This window comes from Malaya genurostris, chromosome 1, assembly GCF_030247185.1.
Source record: "Malaya genurostris strain Urasoe2022 chromosome 1, Malgen_1.1, whole genome shotgun sequence".
NCBI lineage: Eukaryota > Metazoa > Arthropoda > Insecta > Diptera > Culicidae > Malaya > Malaya genurostris.
The window spans coordinates 126,587,874-126,602,061 of NC_080570.1; the positions used below are offsets into that span (position 1 = coordinate 126,587,874).

A 14,188-nucleotide genomic window follows, 5' to 3' on the forward strand; every position below is an offset into this window, starting at 1 on the left:
TTTATCTTTTGCCTCAAAATAGGCCTCAGTTTCAGCGATAACTCTTTCATACGTGCAAAATTTCTTACAGCCAGTAGTCAATGGGAGCCAAATCTGATGAATACGGTGGATTTGGGAGCAATTCAAAGTTCAATTCATGTAGTTTTGTCATTGTTTTGATGGACTTGTGACACGGTGCGTTGTCTTAATCAAACAAGTTTTTTTTCTTCACCATGTGCGGTCGTTTCTTTGCAATTTCAGCCTTCAAACGCACCAAAAATACAATATAATATTCACTGGTAATGGTACTTCCTTTCTCAAGATAGTCGATAAATATTACACCATATGCGTCCAAAAATACTGAGGCCTTTACTTTTCCAGATTGATGTGCTTTCGGGCGCTTTGGACGAGGTTCACCAGTCGCTGTCCACTCAGATGACGATCGTTTCGGAGTGAAGTGATGAATCCATGTTTCATCCATTATCACATACCGACGCAAAATTTCTGGTTTGTTACGTTTAAACATGGTAAAACACATGGTGTTCTGAAAATAACAAAAGTAGCGTCACTCTTAGCACAATAATTCACAAACTAATGAATAGAATATCATGAAATTTTTACAGCTGTCTGTCTGTTAACTGAAAAATATGTGACTGCGATAAAACTAGCACCAATTGGCGGGCCCAATACGTGAGATAAACTGTTCACCGAAGGTGGTTCTCAATTTCGGGTGCCGTGTAGGATGTGACACCGTCTTGTTTAAACCACATGCCAGGCATGTCCAATTCTTCCATTATGGGCAAATCGAAGATCATTACACGGAAGCGCTCTCCAATCATAGTAACGTTCCGCCCATAACCGCCTTTGAAGAAGTACGGCCCATGATCATACCACCGGCCCATAATCCACACCAAATAGTGACTTTTTTGGGATACATTGGTAGCTCTTCCAATGTTTCTGGCTGGTCTTCACTGCGGAAGTTTTGCTTGGTGACGTATTCATTCAACCAGAAATGACCTTGGTCGCTGAACACAATTTTTCGATAAAAAAGTGGATCTTCCTTCAGCTTTGCCAGCATGATTAAATGACAGCCCAAACGACGATTCATGATTAAATTATAGACCAAATTGAACAAGTTTGACAATGATTCAGGATAAGACTCACACGTGATCTGTCAAAAACAGTGTTGCCATCAAAATACCAACAAAAAAAATGACCCTTTGCTACTTGTTCCCTTATACGGCTACGAGTCATGGTCGTTGAAGGAAACAGATATTCGAGTACTCGGTGTCTTTGAAAGTATACAAACATGCGGACATTCGGAGGCTTATAAGACACGGCAGACTACAGTGAGCTGGACATGTAGCAAGAATGCCGGAAGAGAGAATAGCCTACTTAATGCTTAGCAGAGAACCTGGAAGAGGTCGTTGACGACTGCCGGGTAGACCTCGAATTCGCTAGGTGTGCGCAACCGAAGAACGTGCGGTTAAGTTCCGGAGACGGATGTACACCATTAAAGCGAGTAAGCTGAGGCCATGAAGATATCAGAAGGCAGTGCATAAACATTTGAATATTTAGCTCTTTTCAAATTGGGTGCAACGTTTTTTTTTAACGTCCATCAAAAATAACAACGTGGTAATGATTCAATGCAATGCTTGGCCATGTTTACAAGTAAAAAATTTGATTTTTGCGTCGATATGTGACAATTGATGAAAGATGGATCAATCGCTCCACTCCGGAATCAAAACGATCATTATCTGCAGCCGGTGAACTACGCCTAAAACATTCAAAGACACAAAATTCAGCAGAGAAAAGTATATCTTCAGTGTTTTTGGAATGTACATGGCATAAACTTCATCGACTATCTTGAGAAAGGAAAAACAATTAATATCGTTGTTAGATCGTTTGAATGCAAAAATCAAGGAAAAACGACCTCATATGTCGAATAAAAAACCACAGTTTCACCAAGATAATGCACCGATTCACAAGTCGATGGTTAAATGGAAAGAATCACACTTCGAATTGCTTCCTCATCCGCCGTACAGGCCAGATCTGGCCCCCAGTTACTACTGGTTATTTTAAGCAAAAAAAAGGTGTTTCTCTTAGTTAGTCACGCGTTAGTTATTGAGTGACGTGTTATATAATATTCTTCATGAATTGTCTTTGACGCACTGAGAGCAGCTAAATCAGATTTATGTTATGAGATTTTGTCGTCTAGCTCATAACATTTCTGAAAGACTCATTCTTCAAATACCTTGTAATCTTCCCCCGGTAACAGGTTCAACTACGCAAGAAAACATGCTCTGGAACACAGCCGGAAACCGTCCGGATGGTGAAACATGGTCTTATAATTGAACAGTAGTTCGAAATTTCATGCGGCAGCAGCAGACTTTGGTGGGAACTAATTTTGAATCTTAAAACACGCTTCGAAGATGTTGGCCCGAACTGAATTTGCGGTTCTCGGACACAATTCATCTGGATCGAGAAAATGTTTTATAATCGAAACCATCAATGCAAGAAAATTTAATTTTCCATCCAATCTAAAGAGTGAGTGCTTTCTTGTGATCGGTATCTCCAGTAAACTCATTTTGATAAATAACTTGCTTAGATGTTCGAAATCGTTCGGCTCACTATTAGATTAACAAGCAAACATTGTAATACTCGAACTTATGTCGTTTGTTCCACCGGTCGAGTGCCATCTCAGCATGCCTGCTAACAAAGCCCTCGAACTCGAACTTTGGAAAGGAACGACCCAATTAGAAATCTTCCGATCGATCACCATCTTAGAAATAAATCATGTCTTTCCAAGCGTTTACAAGGCGTAGGTAGCATCACAGTGCCTAGCCCGGGAACGAATACCCGGAACCATCCCGCAAGAAACCCGTTATGACCATCCGAACCACTTCCCACATCCCACACGCACCAACACACAAATACGCAGAATGCACTCGGTTCGGTTCGACTCGACTCGACTCTTCCTCCAGATCGGACAAAAACCGCCACCGCCATTCAATGCCAGTGGCAGTTTTCCTAGTCTCAATTACGGCATAAAATGGAAAATGATAATTAAATTGTACTCAGCAAACATTCCTCTTCCGAGAATCATGTGCCAGCAAATCTTTTGCACATGAAACGATGAACAGGAGGAGGAAGGAGTAGGAGGCCTAAGGGGCAAAGCAAAGCCAGGATATGCATATGCGGTATGCAGAGGAATATCCGGGCGCATTTCCCGATTCAGCAACCAAGTTGCAATATGTTGGTCTGTAATGTTGCTTCTACCGACGATGGTGACGGTGCGGGGATGGTCATGAGATGGCGGACGCGGAGGCGGTTCGATTTCTGTACGGATGCAGCTGAAGCAGTAAACGAGGTCAGGGCAATTACGGAAAGGCACTGGCAAAGGCTGGCGGGAACCGGGAATCGATGCATCCCAGACACCTGCACGGCAGTTCCAACCGACCGAGAACCGGTTGCCGCAGGTCGAATGTGTGCTTTCTCTCTATCCTCCTCTCTGCTGGTTGATGGTAATGCGAAGCCAAACTGTGGTATGCAGGAAAATATATATTTTCATTTAAAAACTTGTTACATGTTCAGTGACTTCATACGGTTTAGAGACCGAAAACGTTGCGCAAAGTGCGAGACAGATAGAAAGAGTGAGTGAGAAATAAGAATGGATACGAACGTGTGCCGGTTCTGCTTGAGTAGGCGGTGATTGGGTTTAGGAACGTTTTGCTCAAAAGTTTTGTTAATGTGAAGAGTTCGGGGAAAAGAATTTGTTGTGTTTGAAAAGATTTAACGGGTACTTTTTCGGGTCTTTTCCGTCATTTCTGTCATTTCCATTTCTTCCGTCTTTTTTGTCATTTCCGTTATTTCCGTCTTTTCAGGTTTTGCCATCTTTTCCATCATTTCCATCTGATTCGTTTTTCCGTCTTTTCCATCCTTTCAGTCTTTTCTGTCTTTTCAGTCTTTACGGACTTTCCGTTTTCCGTCTTTAGCGTCTTTTCCATTTTTTTCGTTTTTTCCGTCTTTTCTGTCTTTTACGTCTTTTCTGTCTTTTCCGTCTTTTCCGTCTTTTCCGTCTTTTCCGTCTTTTCCGTCTTTTCCGTCTTTTTCCGTCTTTTCCGTCTTTTCCGTCTTTTTCCGTCTTTTCCGTCTTTTCCGTCTTTTTCCGTCTTTTCCGTCTTTTCCGTCTTTTCCGTCTTTTCCGTCTTTTCCGTCTTTTCCGTCTTTTCCGTCTTTTCCGTCTTTTCCGTCTTTTCCGTCTTTTCCGTCTTTTCCGTCTTTTCCGTCTTTTCCGTCTATTCCGTCTTTTCCATTTTTTAAGTCTTTTCTGTCTTTTCAGTCTTTACGGACTGTCCGTTTTCCGTCTTTAGCGTCTTTTCCGTTTTTTCCGTCTTTTCTGTCTTTTACGTCTTTTCTGTCTTTTCCGTCTTTTCCGTCTTTTCCGTCTTTTCCGTCTTTTCCGTCTTTTCCGTCTTTTCCGTCTTTTCCGTCTTTTCCGTCTTTTCCGTCTTTTTCCGTCTTTTCCGTCTTTTCCGTCTTTTCCGTTTTTTCCGTCTTTTCCGTCTTTTCCGTCTTTTCCGTCTTTTCCGTCTTTTCCGTCTTTTCCGTCTTTTTCCGTCTTTTCCGTCTTTTCCGTCTTTTCCGTTTTTTCCGTCTTTTCCGTCTTTTCCGTCTTTTCCGTCTTTTCCGTCTTTTCCGTCTTTTCCGTCTTTTCCGTCTTTTCAGGCGTCTTTTCAGGCGTCTTTTCAAACGTCTTTTCAGGCGTCTTTTCATGCGTTTTTTCAGGCGTCTTTTCAGGATTCTTTTCAGACGTCTTTTCCGTCTTTTCTGTCTTTTCCGTCTTTTCCGTCTTTTCCGTCTTTTCCGTCTTTTCCGTCTTTTCCGTCTTTTCCGTCTTTTTCCGTCTTTTCCGTCTTTTCCGTCTTTTCCATCTTTTCCGTCTTTTCCGTCTTTTCAGGCGTCTTTTCAGGCGTCTTTTCAAACGTCTTTTCAGGCGTCTTTTCATGCGTTTTTTTAGGCGTCTTTTCAGGCTTCTTTTCAGACGTCTTTTCCGTCTTTTCTGTATTTTCCGTCTTGTCCGTCTTTTCCGTCTTTTCCGTCCTTTCCGTATTTTAGTCGTTTAGTCTTTTAGTCTTTTAGTCTTTTAGTCTTTTAGTCTTTTAGTCTTTTAGTCTTTTAGTCTTTTAGTCTTTTAGTCTTTTAGTCTTTTAGTCTTTTAGTCTTTTAGTCTTTTAGTCTTTTAGTCTTTTAGTCTTTTAGTCTTTTAGTCTTTTAGTCTTTTAGTCTTTTAGTCTTTTAGTCTTTTAGTCTTTTAGTCTTTTAGTCTTTTAGTCTTTTAGTCTTTTAGTCTTTTAGTCTTTTAGTCTTTTAGTCTTTTAGTCTTTTAGTCTTTTAGTCTTTTAGTCTTTTAGTCTTTTAGTCTTTTAGTCTTTTAGTCTTTTAGTCTTTTAGTCTTTTAGTCTTTTAGTCTTTTAGTCTTTTAGTCTTTTAGTCTTTTAGTCTTTTAGTCTTTTAGTCTTTTAGTCTTTTAGTCTTTTAGTCTTTTAGTCTTTTAGTCTTTTAGTCTTTTAGTCTTTTAGTCTTTTAGTCTTTTAGTCTTTTAGTCTTTTAGTCTTTTAGTCTTTTAGTCTTTTAGTCTTTTAGTCTTTTAGTCTTTTAGTCTTTTAGTCTTTTAGTCTTTTAGTCTTTTAGTCTTTTAGTCTTTTAGTCTTTTAGTCTTTTAGTCTTTTAGTCTTTTAGTCTTTTAGTCTTTTAGTCTTTTAGTCTTTTAGTCTTTTAGTCTTTTAGTCTTTTAGTCTTTTAGTCTTTTAGTCTTTTAGTCTTTTAGTCTTTTAGTCTTTTAGTCTTTTAGTCTTTTAGTCTTTTAGTCTTTTAGTCTTTTAGTCTTTTAGTCTTTTAGTCTTTTAGTCTTTTAGTCTTTTAGTCTTTTAGTCTTTTAGTCTTTTAGTCTTTTAGTCTTTTAGTCTTTTAGTCTTTTAGTCTTTTAGTCTTTTAGTCTTTTAGTCTTTTAGTCTTTTAGTCTTTTAGTCTTTTAGTCTTTTAGTCTTTTAGTCTTTTAGTCTTTTAGTCTTTTAGTCTTTTAGTCTTTTAGTCTTTTAGTCTTTTAGTCTTTTAGTCTTTTAGTCTTTTAGTCTTTTAGTCTTTTAGTCTTTTAGTCTTTTAGTCTTTTAGTCTTTTAGTCTTTTAGTCTTTTAGTCTTTTAGTCTTTTAGTCTTTTAGTCTTTTAGTCTTTTAGTCTTTTAGTCTTTTAGTCTTTTAGTCTTTTAGTCTTTTAGTCTTTTAGTCTTTTAGTCTTTTAGTCTTTTAGTCTTTTAGTCTTTTAGTCTTTTAGTCTTTTAGTCTTTTAGTCTTTTAGTCTTTTAGTCTTTTAGTCTTTTAGTCTTTTAGTCTTTTAGTCTTTTAGTCTTTTAGTCTTTTAGTCTTTTAGTCTTTTAGTCTTTTAGTCTTTTAGTCTTTTAGTCTTTTAGTCTTTTAGTCTTTTAGTCTTTTAGTCTTTTAGTCTTTTAGTCTTTTAGTCTTTTAGTCTTTTAGTCTTTTAGTCTTTTAGTCTTTTAGTCTTTTAGTCTTTTAGTCTTTTAGTCTTTTAGTCTTTTAGTCTTTTAGTCTTTTAGTCTTTTAGTCTTTTAGTCTTTTAGTCTTTTAGTCTTTTAGTCTTTTAGTCTTTTAGTCTTTTAGTCTTTTAGTCTTTTAGTCTTTTAGTCTTTTAGTCTTTTAGTCTTTTAGTCTTTTAGTCTTTTAGTCTTTTAGTCTTTTAGTCTTTTAGTCTTTTAGTCTTTTAGTCTTTTAGTCTTTTAGTCTTTTAGTCTTTTAGTCTTTTAGTCTTTTAGTCTTTTAGTCTTTTAGTCTTTTAGTCTTTTAGTCTTTTAGTCTTTTAGTCTTTTAGTCTTTTAGTCTTTTAGTCTTTTAGTCTTTTAGTCTTTTAGTCTTTTAGTCTTTTAGTCTTTTAGTCTTTTAGTCTTTTAGTCTTTTAGTCTTTTAGTCTTTTAGTCTTTTAGTCTTTTAGTCTTTTAGTCTTTTAGTCTTTTAGTCTTTTAGTCTTTTAGTCTTTTAGTCTTTTAGTCTTTTAGTCTTTTAGTCTTTTAGTCTTTTAGTCTTTTAGTCTTTTAGTCTTTTAGTCTTTTAGTCTTTTAGTCTTTTAGTCTTTTAGTCTTTTAGTCTTTTAGTCTTTTAGTCTTTTAGTCTTTTAGTCTTTTAGTCTTTTAGTCTTTTAGTCTTTTAGTCTTTTAGTCTTTTAGTCTTTTAGTCTTTTAGTCTTTTAGTCTTTTAGTCTTTTAGTCTTTTAGTCTTTTAGTCTTTTAGTCTTTTAGTCTTTTAGTCTTTTAGTCTTTTAGTCTTTTAGTCTTTTAGTCTTTTAGTCTTTTAGTCTTTTAGTCTTTTAGTCTTTTAGTCTTTTAGTCTTTTAGTCTTTTAGTCTTTTAGTCTTTTAGTCTTTTAGTCTTTTAGTCTTTTAGTCTTTTAGTCTTTTAGTCTTTTAGTCTTTTAGTCTTTTAGTCTTTTAGTCTTTTAGTCTTTTAGTCTTTTAGTCTTTTAGTCTTTTAGTCTTTTAGTCTTTTAGTCTTTTAGTCTTTTAGTCTTTTAGTCTTTTAGTCTTTTAGTCTTTTAGTCTTTTAGTCTTTTAGTCTTTTAGTCTTTTAGTCTTTTAGTCTCTTAGTCTTTTAGTTTTTTAGTCTTTTTGTCTTTTTGTCTTTTAGTCTTTTAGTCTTTTAGTCTTTTAGTCTTTTAGTCTTTTAGTCTTTTAGTCATCTAATCTTTTAGTTTTTTAGTCTTTTAGTCTTTTAGTCTTTTAGTCTTTTAGTCTTTTAGTCTTTTAGTCTTTTAGTCTTTTAGTCTTTTAGTCTTTTAGTCTTTTAGTCTTTTAGTCTTTTAGTCTTTTAGTCTTTTAGTCTTTTAGTCTTTTAGTCTTTTAGTCGTTTAATCTTTTAGTCTTTTAGTCTTTTAGTCTTTTCAGGCATTTCAAGCATTTCAGGCATTTCAGGCTTTTGAGGTTTTTCAGGTTTTTCAGGCTTTTCAGGCTTTTCAGTCTTTGTTAGTCTTTGTCAGTCTTTGCCAGTCTTTGTCAGTCTTTGCCAGTCTTTGCCAGTCTTTGTCAGTCTTTGTCAGTCTTTGTCAGTCTTTGTCAGTCTTTGTCAGTCTTTGTCAGTCTTTGTCAGTCTTTGTCAGTCTTTGTCAGTCTTTGTCAGTCTTTGTCAGTCTTTGTCAGTCTTTGTCAGTCTTTGTCAGTCTTTGTCAGTCTTTGTCAGTCTTTGTCAGGCTTTGCCTTTCTTTGTCAGTCTTTGCCTGTCTTTGTCAGTCTTTGTCAGTCTTTGTCTTTTAGTCTCGGTCTTAGTTTCTTAGTGTTTTTTCTCCTTGTTTTAATATTTCAATTCTCTTTAAATTTTTCAGTATATTGTTAATAATTACTCATAATTATTTTATCTTACTGTAAATTCTTAGATTTCATTTATTAACCGTTCGTGTTCGAAATTTTCAGGGTGTTATTGTATTTTTTTTCGTTATTTTCAAGTTATCTTTTTTACTGAAGCTGTTTGAAGTCGTTTTTGTTGTCATTCTCGAAGATCTATTCGACATTAAATTTTCTATCATATTACTTTGCTCATAGCTTTAAACTATTTCAAAATTCCTCAATTTTTGTCATTTTATTTTTTTTTACTTTTTCATTTAACTTTTTTTTATAGTCGGCTAGATATTTTCAACTTTTTATGTTTTTTTGTTGTTTTAGTCGTTGTCTGCTTGAATTTATTTCCTATTCCTTGTTTTCGAATGTACCCAGTTTGTTTTCTATTCTACAAAATTTGAATTTAATATTTTAGTCTTAAAATTTTTATTTTATTTTTGCTTCTTAAGTTTCATTTGATTTTAGGTTTCGTCTTAGACTCATAAGTGCGTAGCAGTTTATGTTGAACTGCTACCTCCGACCTGTCGGTTCGACATAAACCGCTAGGCAGACGAGAAGTTAATGCTATTTGCAAAACACCTCTTGGATATTACATCTAAGTATAAGAGTGAATGTTCTTCAGTTTATTAATTTTATACTTGTATTCTTATACTAATCAATTTTGGACGATTTTTAGAAACGATGTAGTTCTCTAAGTATTCTTTGATTTCTCTATTTATTCATCTTGTTGATTTTTTATCGTCCAGTTGATTTGAATCGTTTTAGTTTTATAAGTTATACTTTTTTAAGACATTTCATTTTTCCATTGAGTTAATTTTCCTAATCATTGAAGTTTTTTTTTGGCTTTCTTATTATAATCAGACTTTCAAGTCGTTCCATTGAGCATATTTTTTTTGTCAGTTACGTTCCTTTTAATTAATTTTTCATAATCATTTTTGCGTTTCCTAGTTTCTGTAGTTTTATTTATTCTGGTTTCTTTTATTTATCAAAATTTTTAGATTTGTTAGTCTATATAATTTTCCTAGTTGTTGTCTACTTATTGTCATTCGTTTTTTATCACAAAAAAACTTGATGACTCAATGTGTGACACTTGGAATCGAACCCGGATAGTCGGACACTCTAACAACAGTTCGTTCAACCATTATACTAATCTTTTCTCCTAGCTTAAATTTTGAATGGTTTGTTTTACTCGTCATGGTTATCGAAAGCACTTTTCGTTTGGTTTAGTGTTTGATTGGTTTTCGTTGTCTTATCTTAAATCATTTCATCATTTTATTTTATTCGGTTATTTTTGTATTATAGGTGTTCTTGTGCTCATGTATCATTTGCCTATGTCTTAATGGTAATAATTTTCATTCAGTGAGTTTGCGGTTTTCTATTTGTTGCCTTTATTATCTGTAGTTTTAATTCTTTATCATTGATTTTGTTTTTAGACTTCGTAATATTCTCTGTTTTGTCTGTCTTCTGCAAAATACTTCAGTCCTCCCAAATTACTTTTGACATTGGTTCCAATTCTTTTCAACATCCAACTTCCGGCACACCGCTCTACCCCTCACGTGGGGCCAACTGTTGAGCGGAGTAAATTCAGATTCCGCTGCCTCTGGCCTTATTAGAGTCAAGTTTAGTTAGTTTCTTTCTGTGCAGCTGGATACCGTTTCTTTGTTCACGCCTGCATGGCCACATTTAGTGGGACACCGGAATGACACGATTATGATTACGTTTGTCGCACACTGGAAAACTGAAAAGTGCATCTGCAGGGGGGACGGAGCGGCGAACAGTCAATTCACGCGACCTCATTTCATTTTTGCTGACGAAACGGAAATGAAGTCATAGAAATCTGACGCATTCGACAAGCGCTCATTTGACAGGCGTTTTGGTTTGATAAGGTTTTACCTTTTTTTTTTTCTTTTTTGTCTTGCTCACAAACGCATTCTGTTGGCTTCGCCTACTACTATTCTGTTTTCACAAGTGACAAGTGTGTTCGCACGTTTCGTAGCCTTGCTCAGACATAATTCATAAACTTCGTATTCATGTTTCTACATAATCTTTGCCACATTCGTTCAGGACCGAAACAAACGAACGAAGTAATAACCATTCATATTAAATCGGACGCAGGAGGTAGGAAAGGACTTCGAACTCCGAACCACCGCAAGGAAGGTTGGTTTAATTGATATTAACGCTTTTTATGGGGTAACATTTGCTAAAGCTATTAAACAAGGGTAATCTGAGTATTATGGGTCAATGAAAGCGGCTGGCTGTGTGTGAAGTGGACAATGAGAGAGATTCCTAAAAAAAAACATCGAGGTTACGCCATGCTCTATCTTGGCAATTAATAACAGGTGCTTTCTGGAAAGGATTATTTTGTAAAACCGGAGTCCTTCGGGAGTATGAATAAATTTTGAATCTGAGAATGTGGGTGCCTAAATTGAAACACACCCATTTCGATCGTTCCCAACATCGACCGGTAACACCAGCACCGTGTGTGTGTGTGTGTGTTTGGTTTGGTTTTCCATAGGTCGGAACCATGCCACGTTTGCTGCTACAATGGAAGCGAAGCGACACTACTCCGAACCACGAACAGCGAAAGGATGGCGTTTGTCGTGCGTGCGTGGCAATTTATTAGTTGTGTTACCGGTGTCGTGGTCCGGAACATGTTACACGTACCCCCCTCGAGAACGCGTTGTATCCCGAGTTGAAATAAAGTTGTTTAAGTTGGCAATAAGTTTAAATTTGTCGTAAAAAGTTATTCGTTTTTATTTCCCAAAAGTCCAACGACTAGTTTCGGAAAGTTTTTTTTTATTGTTAGCACATGTTAAATTTGATTACCGATTTCCGTTCGGGGTGGTCAACCGAATCGAGTCCGCGGGAAAAGCAGGCCTTGGAAACGTAGCACGAGATGCTTTCAGTGAGAGGCGGAAATCTGTGCAAATGCGAAAATGATGTGCCAGAGTCGGCAAATACAGTTGGGTTGTTGAGTTGCAGATAAGGCGGAACTGGTGGATTCCGAGGTAGAATCACACGATAGGATTGAGGGGTCCATAAATTGTTTACATACCCTAGAATACACTGTGGTACAGTGGACGGTCTTCCGTGTGCTCAGTAAACAAAAGAATCTCTGGAAGGTTGTTTCAGTGGTTTGCTTCATAAATCAGCTCGGTGTTAATTTGGATTCGGGACAATGACACGACGCGGCTCTCAGGTTTCACGTGCTACTACAGCCTCCGGGTTGATTTGGATTTTGCGACCTTCTGAGACGGACGATGGCCATTAATGGGATGGCCCTCGGAACAAGAGATGTTCGATTATTGTTGTTTGGTAGATAGTACAGCCATATTTATCGCAGTAGGCAAGGTTGACAGATCGGAAATTTTCTCTACACCAATCAAATAAACAAAATGCGATTGGTTGCTAGTATTAGGTGACCATAGGTGTAGACATAAAAATTGTTTTCTTGTTTTGGTTTGGAAAAGAAATACTGAAATATCGACAAAAAATGCTTATTCTCAAATATTAGTTGAATTTCATACAAATTTGGGCGCTTCTTGTAAATTACCGTGGTAAACTGATTAACGAAATCTATGGGGCACCTTTTCAGAAGCGACCCTTTGAGAGAGTGATAAGTTTTGATCATGAATATCCCCTGTTATATCTAACGTATCAACATAATACTTGCTATATGCCACCGGAAATATGATCAGCATTCTATGATACAATTTACAATTGTGTGACATAAATGTTTAGAAATTACTCGAAATTACAATTTTTTTCACAATATTTTTTACAAGGTGAAACGCATTTACGCACAGAGTGTGGAACTCTCCACAGGACTACCACTGTATAATTGGAACTACCCACTAAAACACCTTGGATCTCCAACCCTACCTCCCCGGTACTACCGTTAGATATTACTTCGGGGTGGAAAGCTATCAGTGCTTAGCACCCTTTCCGGATTTATACATCGTCATGGACGTCTGCGTCCCTCTCTCCTACTTTTGGGGGAGTTATATCGATTTTGAGCCACTCGACACCAGGAGGATGTCGAGGTCGGTCCGGCGATTCCGGTTGGAGCTTAGCTTCCGGTTCGCTGGCGCCTCGACCACCCAGGGCTGGTCTACGTCACGAACTACTTGGCTAATCCCCGACGATGGATCTAGCGTACACTGATGGAAAAGTTCCCCGACGATGGAAGTTCTCCCGACACCGACCATTCATGTTATGCCACATGGCATAACATGAATGGTCGATCCGGTGATTCCGGTTGGAGCATAGTTTCCGGTTCACTGGCGCCTCGACGACTCGACTTCGGTGCTGTAGCTTCTACTCGGCTAGTCCCCGGCGAAGGATCTAGCCTACACCGGCGAAGAATTCCCCGGCGATAGAAGTTCTCCCGTAACCATCGTTTCCGATACCCGTGCATGAATCGATCGGCAGGATGCCTAGGTCGCTTCAATGATTCCGGTTGGAAGATGGCGCCTCGACGATCCATACCGGAGCTTCGTCGCAATCTGCTTGTCTAATCTCCGGCGAACGATTTAGACTACAACGGAAAAACTCCCGAACCGACGCTTGTTCGCTGATCTCTCTTTAGCGGCCAGCGGTCGCGGCTGCCTGTTGTTCTGTGCTTCAATTCCGCTGCAAGATGCCCGCGATATGGGAGTTCGCGGTTGACACTGTGTTCCAGTTTTCCTCGCTGTTGCACATCCTCTGGACTGGGTTCTAATGGGTGTAATTTCTCTGCCACATATATCCAGTAGACCATTCCTTTGTGTCGCAAAGCGGGGACAGGCAAACAGGACGTGTTCTGCAGTCTCAAGCTCATTTGGGCAGCCAGGGCAAGCCGGAGATGCCGCGTGGCCGAACCTGTGGAGGACCACCTAAAACAACCGTGACATGTGGGGACGGGTATAGTGTGATGGATAAGTCCATGCCTTTCACGAAGCCCGCCTGGGTTCGATTCCCAACTCCGCACATAGGATCAGAAAGTTTTTCTGAGCGCCGCAATCACCATTGAAGCGCGCTTGCAGGTATATTCAACCTACTTGTCGAAACTCAGATTGTCGTCAAGCATCACTCCCTGTTGCTCTTAGAGGGGATCATGCAATCACCAGCGGGTGCCGACGCCTCTTGCTCTGATTTCCTGTTGTTTACCACCATCATCTCTGTTTTATGATGGGCTAGTTGCAGTTTCCAGCTGCTACGCAACCAGTTTTTGAGTGTGATGCGCTCAGTTCGACCTCTTCGATGGATTCTCCGTAGACTGTTAGCGTGATGTCGTCCGCGAACCCGACTATCTTGACGCCCGTGGCGAGCCACTACATCAGTACTCCATCGTACATTATATTCCACAGGAGCGGGCCCAGGATGGATCCCTGTGGTACTTCGGCCGTAATAGAAGTGCTGCGTAGGCCTTCCTCGGTCTCGTGAAGCCCGGTTCTGAAGGTATCTTTCCAGAATCTTGTACAGCCCTTCTGGTACTCCCAGTCGAAGGAGGGAGTCAGCGATATCCGCCCAACAAGCACTATTGAACGCGTTTTTGACATCAAGCGTTACTACCGCGCAGTAACGAATTCCACACCGTTTGGGTTGAATAGCGACCTCCGCGGTGGCTACCACCGATTTTATGGCATCCGCAGTTCACCCGCCTCCTCTATGAACGGGCTAGCTTGTTCAGGATGATTCTCTCCAGGAGCTTCCCTGTGACGTCGATCAGGCAGATTGGTCTATATACCAACGGGTCTCCAGGAGGTTTCCCAGGTTTCGGTAACAGTACCAATCTCTGCCTTTTCCAAATATTCGGGAACGTGCTTTCGT

General features: G+C 38.5%; 2 long non-coding RNA genes across 2 annotated transcripts in view; one reads left to right on the forward strand and one right to left on the reverse strand.

Annotated features, from left to right (window-relative positions):
- Positions 1-14,188, reverse strand: part of LOC131425237 (uncharacterized) — a 17,680-nt gene continuing 3,492 nt past the window's right edge. The window contains exon 3 of the long non-coding RNA XR_009228953.1: positions 1-523. This is a non-coding gene — a long non-coding RNA (uncharacterized LOC131425237). The remainder of the gene's footprint in view (positions 524-14,188) is intronic.
- LOC131425234 (uncharacterized) overlaps positions 10,357-14,188 on the forward strand; it is an 18,383-nt gene continuing 14,551 nt past the window's right edge. Inside the window, exon 1 of the long non-coding RNA XR_009228952.1 lies at positions 10,357-10,534. This is a non-coding gene — a long non-coding RNA (uncharacterized LOC131425234). The remainder of the gene's footprint in view (positions 10,535-14,188) is intronic.